The following is an 8,641-nucleotide window of genomic DNA, read 5'->3' as shown; positions in this document are numbered from 1 at the left end:
CTTTCCATGCCCGGAACCCCGGAAGCTCCACGGGAGGCGATTGATGCTACGCTAGCGCCTTGCAGCGAAGCACGCAAGGAAACCTGCACGGAATTCAGTCGCGGTGACGAACCCACTCCGCCCCGGCCCCCGGTGCCGGATTGCCGGTACGCGTCGACCGACATGGGCCCGGCGGCACGTACGAAGCGCGAGCCCGCGGGCCCTCGCGCGGTTATTATTAGGTACTGGGCTGGCCCATTCGCATTAGCTGCTCCGTCACGACGAACCCCCGCGGCGGGGCCCCGCCGGCGGCGACGAGGGACGGCAACAACCACGTGGCCGGCGCGCGCGCCAGCACGGCGCCTGCTCCCCCTGGCTGCTGCTACTCCTCTGCAAAGGCGGCTGGACACCGCTAGTCCGCCAGTACGAGTGAGGGAGGTGGTGATTGCCACATGATCCGTCGCCAGGCTACCGATTCGTGTCTCCCGATCCAAAATCATTCGTGCCTTCGATGATCCAATGCAATGCATGCAGTATGCCTGATGTGCCCCTGATTCAAAAATTCAATGATGCGACGGGACAGAGCCACGGATTGGACAGTGCATGGGGCGCGCCATTGTCGACGAGTACTCCTACAATAATCAACGAAACATCAACTGCTTCGAAGTGGAGCTGAGCAACAGAGCAAGCAGCAGCCTGGCACAGTCGGCGGCAGTGATGGCTGGCGACCGAGTGTGCTCGCCTGGATCTGCTCGCGCATGCACGCATGGACGCAGCGTGCGCCGGCATGGCGCGGCACGTCGTCCGACTATACCCTACACATGGCGCCGGCCGGCCGGGGACACGCCTCGTGTGGTTAATTGACTGGCGCATGCCGCTCCCGATCGATCGGTCGGTTTCGTTCGTCCGTCGTCGCCTGTATCTTGAATGCAACTCGAGTCCGGTGCAGACCAAGTGTAGATCGCATACATGATGGATCGCCATGGGGGCAGGCAGGCTGTCCGATGATCTGATCTCAGATTAACTGCTCTGAAATCTTAGACCGTGGTGGAACAGTAGTTGCTGCTGCTGGCTGCCTACTAGGCCGGCCTGGAGAGTCATCTGATCTCCACCCTCTATATCTTCCCGTCGAGATACAAGGACTATCGAAAAAGTTCGAGCTTAGAAGACCTTGACTAATTGCCAGCATACTGTTCTTTTGATATGTTCCAAAGCTACGATTTGATCTGAAAGCGATTCGGATTCAAGGCTGCAACACGAACCCTCTCGTTTTTGTCCTTTCGTAACGACCAACCTCCACGGACATCCTAGGCTTAATAGCTCGATCGGTGCACTAGCGGCACGTACATGACATGCCATTCTGACGCATACGTCCCACCAAACATGCTCTCCCCATCATCCATGAGGTCCACGGCTGCGCGCCAACCTTCGTGGTCACATCACTCTCACGCTCTAACAGCCTCTCGCGCTACTGCGCCGGTCGTGCACGGGCACAAAGCATTTAACTGAATTAATCGAGTCTCCTCTCCTCTAACGACCTAACAGTACACTCACTGATATGAGGTCAAGTAGTGGTCTCGAAGGAAAATGTGAGGTCAAGGGGTGATCAAGTCGCCGAATGGCTGGGTGCTACTTATGCGTCCTACTACCTGTCCAAGTTCCAATTGTGCAGTTCAACTTGAGGGAGCCAGAACTCACTGGTCCACCGAAAAGTGCCCATCGATAAATCTGTATTTGTAGCTTCCTCCAAGATTCTTGTGATGTTTTTTGTGTCTGTAATGTTTCTATTTATCCAATAGTGAAAAACTAAGGATAACTGGTTCTTGCGTGAATCAGGTCCCTAGACAGGATTTTGAACTGTATGGTATGATTCGAGTGGACCACCTTTAGAACAGTAAGGCATTGTTCATACCGACAGCACATCGAAATACTATCTTGGTCCCTATATTGTCATAATAATAAAGGAAAAAATAAGGCTAAAAGTACCTTTTCAACACCACACAATAGAAAATACACTATACATAGATTTTTTGGGGGGAAACAGCAATTCAAATTCATTACTTGACGACAGCAGATAATTGGATCGGTAAGCCCTGCTACGCACAATTGGACATGAAAATGACGTGACAGATTCATGAGAAATACTAGTGCATTGTGTTGCGGCAAAAGATATACATTTTTTCTTGGTCACAATATATGGTACGGTCCGATCCGAGAGATACTCTGATGTACCGTGTGGGTATAAATTTAATAGCCTCGCTAGTCTGAAGGCGATCCGCTGAATTATTCAGGCATTGAAGGGGACGTCCGCACGCATGGGCCATATCCAATCATAAAAAATAAGTGCTCTAGAACTCTAGCTGCTTGGATCAAGTATGTACGCATGTATTCAGGCATCCAGCATCACTAGAACAATGGGGAGTAGGAAGTTAATAGAGTGGTGTATTGTCAGCTTGTCATGGGGGCGCAGCTAGCTGATTTTGACAATCGTTTTAACTTTAAGCAGACAGAAATGCATGCACATTGGCATATAGCCATATGGGTGCGTGTGCATGCTTTGTAGGAGTTTTAACTTTACAAGGCTAAGCTAGCTGGAACGCGCGGAAGCATATGCCGGCCATCCATAACCACGCACTTCGTACATGCGCTTTGGGAAAAAGCACTGAGGACTCTGCCTCCTAGCTGCAACGTGATCTCTCAGTAAAAGGGAGAATCTTTCCTATTGCTCCTCAATTTCTTAGTTTGCTAGGCATCACTTCGACCTTGCAAATCTAAGTCACTTAAAATTTAGAAGGAATTTTAGAATTAAGCACAGTAGAGAAACGAACTTTGATCCTCTACAAAAATCTCGGACCAATTTGGACCCTGGACTAAAGACTCTTTAGTCCCGGGTCTAAATTTCGTAGTCCGTGAAGACACCTTTAGTCCCACTTTATAACACAAACCCGGGAGTAAAGGTGAGGCTTTAGTCCTGATTTGTAACACAAACTTGGAGTAAAGGTGAGGTTTTAGTCCTGGTTTGTGTTACAAACCCGGACTAAAGCCTCACCTTTAGGACTAAAGGGATCTCCACGGGTTACTTCAAAAGGAAATCATATCTTACTTCAACACACATATAGGTGAGATGGTAAGGAAGGATCGTGCAAGGCTTGAGGTTGTGGGTTCGAATTCCACGCACCGCACACGCGCATATTTCATGTGAAAAATCGCATGACTGGTGACTTGCGACGTGTGCGTGTGTGGGAGCCTTCAGGAAATTTCTTAAAAAAATTTGGCGCAAAACCCTTTAGTCCCGGTTGGTGGGGTGGAATAACCAAGACTAAAGGTAACCTTTAATTCCGGTTAGAAAAATTGAGATCTTTGAGGTTTCCCAACTGGTTATAAAGCCTATTTCTCTACTAGTGAAGGATGGGGATTTAGGAGATGTTCAATTCCCTACCTCCAGTTACCACACCAAAGGTTCGGCGGCGCCACACAAAGTTTAATGCTGCTTGGCTCACGACAAAGAAACAGCACCCACACGTGAAACAAGGCAAACTGCATGGAATTCCTCCCGCATAGTGTGGCGTCCATTTTTTACGCCACAGTTGTGGCGCCACCACACAGGGCCCTTAGAGAGATGGTTGAAGAGGCTAGCGCCACTCTGGCGGTGGTGAGTACTGAGTAGGATGGCAAGGATGCCATCCACCAACATAACGGTGGGAATGAAAGCAACCACAATATTTGGGAAGCGTTCCTCACCTCCGTAGAGGCTGCGTACCTTTGTTTATATATGCCAAGAATAGCTCTTGGCGTAGCATACATGGACAACACTTAGCCGTAGATGAGTTGGAGCCGGCCTTGGAGATATACACAAATTAAATTACAATAAATCTAGATATCTAAACTAAACCAGGTCCAACTCATCTACGCTTGTGCTAGAACCGTTTGAATTCGTTACATCTTTATCTCTATTATCTAACAGCCCCCTCAATCATAACTTTATCAAGTTAAGATTGTTTCTGAAGTTCCGAACCTTTGCTTCTGTAAGCACCTTGGTGAAACCGTCAGCAACTTGGTCATGTGTAGAGACAAGCCGAACATCAAGCAGCTTTCTAGCAATACGTTCTCTCACAAAGTGAAAATCAACTTCAATGTGCTTTGTACGCGCATGGAAAACAGGATTTGCAGTCAGGTAGGTGGCACCAATGTTATCACACCACAGTCTCGCTGCTGGTGGTGCTGGAACACCTAATTCCTTAAGCAATGTTTGAACCCAAATAACTTCTGTTGTTGCATTTGCAAGTACCTTGTATTCAGCTTCAGTGCTAGACCTGGAAACTGTTGCTGCTTTCTCGCGCTCCAGGAGATCAAGTTACTTCCAAAGAATACTGCAAAACCTCTGATTGATCTCCTATCATCTATGTCACCTACCCAGTCTGCATCTGAGAATACACTCACAAGTCTAGACGAATACTTCTTTATTTCCAAGCCGACACCACTTGTGAACTTTAAATATCTTAGAATTATTTTCACCATAGACCAGTGCATAGTAGTAGGTGCATGTAAGAATTGGCAGACTTTATTTACAGCAAATGAAATATCAGGACAAGTTAACGTTACATACTGCAAAGCTCCCACAATACTTCTATAATGTGTCGCGTCCTTTGGACCAAGCGGCTCCCCTTCTGCAATGGTCAGTTTTTCAGATGCTGAAAACGGAGTCCTAACTGGTTTACAATGCTGCATGCCTACACCTTTGAGCACATCAGAAGTATATTTGCTTTGTGACAGATGTATACTATTACCTATTTTTTTCACTTCTATACCAAGAAAATAATGGAGCACCCCAAGGTCCTTCAGCACAAAATCATAGTTCAGATCCTTTAGTAGTGTTGTTACTGCATCTTGAGAAGAGCTGACAACTATTATATCATCCACATAAATCAGCAAATAGATAGTAATGTTGCCCTTCTTGAAAAACAACAGTGAGGTGCCAGCCTTTGATGCTTTAAAACCAAGCTGCTGGAGTTTTTCACTTAGGCAAGAATACCAAGCTCTGGGGGCTTGTTTTAAACCATATATAGCCTTGTCTAACTTGCAGACATAATGAGGTAAATTCTTATCTTCATACCCTGGTGGTTGCCGCATATAAACTTCCTCCTCAAGAACACCATGAAGAAACGCGTTCTTTACATCTAGCTGTCTTAATGACCATCCTCTAGATACTCCTATAGAGAGAACCAATCTAATAGTTGTTGCCTTAACAACTGGACTAAAAGTGTCTTCGTAATCTATTCCATATCGCTGCTTAAACCCTTTTGCTACAAGACGAGCTTTATATCTATCAATACTGCCATCCGCCTTCCTCTTTATTTTATATACCCATTTACAGTCTATGATATTACTTCCTTTAACTGCTGGAACTAAGTGCCATGTATTATTCGCACGCAAGGCATTGTATTCCTTGTTCATAGCTAATTTCCAGTTATTATTTTCCAAAGCTTCGGACAAATCATTCGGTTCACCATTAGCAGCAAGTAACCCATACCTTACTGTGCCATCCATGTACCCTTTTTCCTTCATGATGCCTGCTTGAAGTCTTGTGCGCGGATGACTTTGAACGAAAGTAGTAGAAGGGAGCTCAAGTACTGCATGTAGGACAGTCTCATGCGTTGATGGCACGGCCGCAGAAGATCCGGCCTCAGCACTCGAGACACCAACCGGCGTTGGCGGGCTTGGCGCGGATTGGTCCGGCGCAGGGACTGGTTAGGATTCGCCCGAAGGAGTGTGCACAGGCCTATGTGACGTGTCGCACGCGGGCTCACTGGGCGCGAGTACCGGAGAAGATTCGCTCAGCTGTCCGCACGTGGGAGTCTGCGCTGTAGGCGCTTGACGTGACGGCGGATCTGCCCCGTGTTCCATGCCAGCGGTAGGGGTCAACACTTGATTTCCTTGTTGAATCTGCACACAGTTTCTTTAGAAAAATTAGTAGCATCAGGATTATTAACAGGAGCACTATACATGTGATCAGCTGAGTCATTATCCCCTATGATCCATGTTGGAGAAAATAGGAAAAAGGTCTGGATGAAGGTTAATCTCAGCTCTCAACTGGACGCCTGCATTAGAGTGGAGTTCCTTAAAAGGAAACACAGATTCATCAAAAATTACATCTCTAGAAATGTAAACACGACCCGTGGCAACATCAAGGCATTTGTACCCCTTATGAGATGTATTGTATCCAAGAAAGACACAGTGTTTAGAACGAAAGGCAAGTTTACGGGTGTTGTAAGGTCTGAGATTAGGCCAGCATGCACACCCAAACACACGAAGAAGAGAGTAATCTGGTGTCTTTCCATGGAGGCACTCAAAGGGAGTAGCAAAATCCAATACCTTTGAAGGTGTGCGGTTTATGAGATAGGCAGCGGTAGAAAAAGCTTCATTCCAGAATTTTAGGGGCAAGGCCGCATGCGCAAGAAGAGATAGGCCAACTTCAACAATGTGGCGATGTTTTCGCTCAGCTGCGCTATTTTGCTGATGGGCATGAGGACAGGAAACAAGGTGGGTAATGCCAATTTTAGTAAAGAAGGAACTAAGCCCTTGATACTCTCCTCCCTAGTCCGTCTGAATGGCAACAATTTTTCTATCAAAGAGGCACTCAACCATGTTCTGAAAATCACGAAACTTTTGATATACTTCAGATTTGAGTCGCAGCAAATAAACCCAAGTGAATTTACTATAATCATCAATAAAACTGACATAGTATTTATTTCTGCCAACAGAATTTGTAGCAGGACCCCAAACATCTGAGAAAATAAGTTCTAGTGGTTTAGATGAAGCACTACTTGACATGGGTAAGGAAGCTGATGACTCTTTGCCTGTTGACAAGCATCACACACATAATTATTATTTGATTCTACTGAACATGGGAGATTATTTTTTCTCATGACTCGACGAACAATCTAAAAAGATGGATGACCGAGGCGATCATGCTAGCGTTCTGGAGAGGGTTTGACTGCAACAAGGACTTTCCTTCGGGGATTGGCGAATGGGATAGGATAAAGACCGTTCCTACATCTGCCTTCCAAAAGAGTTCTCTTCATTTCCTGATCCTTAACAACAAAATAATTTGGGTGAAACTCAAAGAAGGCATGATTATCGGATGCAAAACGATGAACGGAGATCAGATTCTTATTTGCGGTGGGGACGTGAAGAACATGATTAAGATATAAATTGTTAGTGGGGGTTTTATTGATAGCATGGCCAACATGACTAATGTCCATACCTTCACCGCTTGCTGTGTGAATCTGATCTCTCCCCTTGTGTCTTTTACTGAGAGCTTCTCCAGTTCTCCGGTGATGTGATATGTGGCTCCGGTATCAGTATACCAATTTGTGTCCACGTCATAGCCATAGGCAGCTGTAGATGCACTCTTTTGATTTGAAGTGAAGTCCTCATCAAATCTATACCAGCAATCCAACGTGGTCTGTCCAAATTTGTCACATACTTGACACTGGGGTTTGTCATCATTGCTTCTCCCTCAACCTCTAGTGCCGGGCCCTCCAGATGGATTGCGGCCACGACCATTGGAACAGCTGCGACCTCCTCCACGTGAACGTCCTCCACCATGGTAGTTACCACCACCGCGACCTCGCCGAGCTGAGTTGGCCGAGCCTTGCGATCCTCCTTGTAGCAGATCCATTCGGTACTCAAAGCTTAGGAGTTGTGAGAATAGCTCTCCAACCAAGATCGGCTCCACCCGAGCCGTCACAGCAGAAACCAGTGGGTTGAACTCAATATCAAGCCCAGCAAGGATGTAGGAGACGAGTTCTTCATCTTTGATGGGTTGTCCAGCAACTGCCATGTCGTCTGAAAGCAATTTCATCTTGCCAACATACTCAGTAATGGACATGTTACCTTTCTGAGTCGTGGCGAGAGCGATTCTTGTGTTCACCGTCCGGGCGCGAGATCCAGATGAGTGGATCTGCACTAGCTCCGCGTAAACTTCTCACAGAGTCTCAAGTGAGGCGACTTGCACCATGACTTACCATGATAGGGACGTCATCAGGAAGCCCAGAACCTGCTGCTCGGTTGCATACCAGGCAATGTACTCTGGGTTTGGCACCTTCATAGTCTTCTCTCCATCCTTGCCGTCCATCACAGCAGGTGGGGCGACGTTGGTGCCGTCGATGAAGCCGTACAGGTGTGCGCCTCGTAGACTAGGAAGCACTTGTGCCTTCCATAGCGCGAAGTTCGTCTTCGACAACTTCTCGGTGACAACCTGTCCTTGCAGGGGCGAGGCGACGGGGTTGAACGAGGTGCTCACCATGTCGCGTGCTAGAAAGCGTTGAGGCGTGACGCAAGTCTCTCTCGAAATAGCTAGATGTGTTTTTGGGAGGTTGCTCTGATTACCATGAAAGCAACCACAATATTTGGGAAGCGATCCTCACCTCCGTAGAGGCTGCGTACCTTTGTTTATATATGCCAAGAACAGCCCTTGGCGTAGCATACATGGACAACACTTAGCCGTAGATGAGTTGGAGCCGGCCTTGGAGATATACACAAGCTGAATTACAATAAATCTAGATATCTAAACTAAACCAGGTCCAACTCATCTACACTTGTGCTATAACAGTTTGAATTCGTTACATCTTTATCTCTATTATCTAACAGGGAAGGCTAG

At 46.9% G+C, this 8,641-nt stretch overlaps 1 non-coding gene across 1 annotated transcript; it reads right to left on the bottom strand.

The window, feature by feature from the left end:
* Nucleotides 1-7,665: 7,665 nt before the first annotated feature.
* Nucleotides 7,666-7,804, bottom strand: LOC117846714 (small nucleolar RNA Z247). Its single transcript, XR_004638442.1, has one exon. It is a non-coding gene; the product is annotated as a small nucleolar RNA Z247 (small nucleolar RNA).
* Between the last annotated feature and the right edge of the window lie 837 nt (nucleotides 7,805-8,641).

The sequence above is a fragment of the Setaria viridis genome, chromosome 2, assembly GCF_005286985.2.
Source record: "Setaria viridis chromosome 2, Setaria_viridis_v4.0, whole genome shotgun sequence".
Taxonomy (NCBI): domain Eukaryota; kingdom Viridiplantae; phylum Streptophyta; class Magnoliopsida; order Poales; family Poaceae; genus Setaria; species Setaria viridis.
The sequence above is the reverse complement of the archived record's forward strand: the minus strand, read 5'-3'. Positions and strand labels throughout refer to the sequence as shown.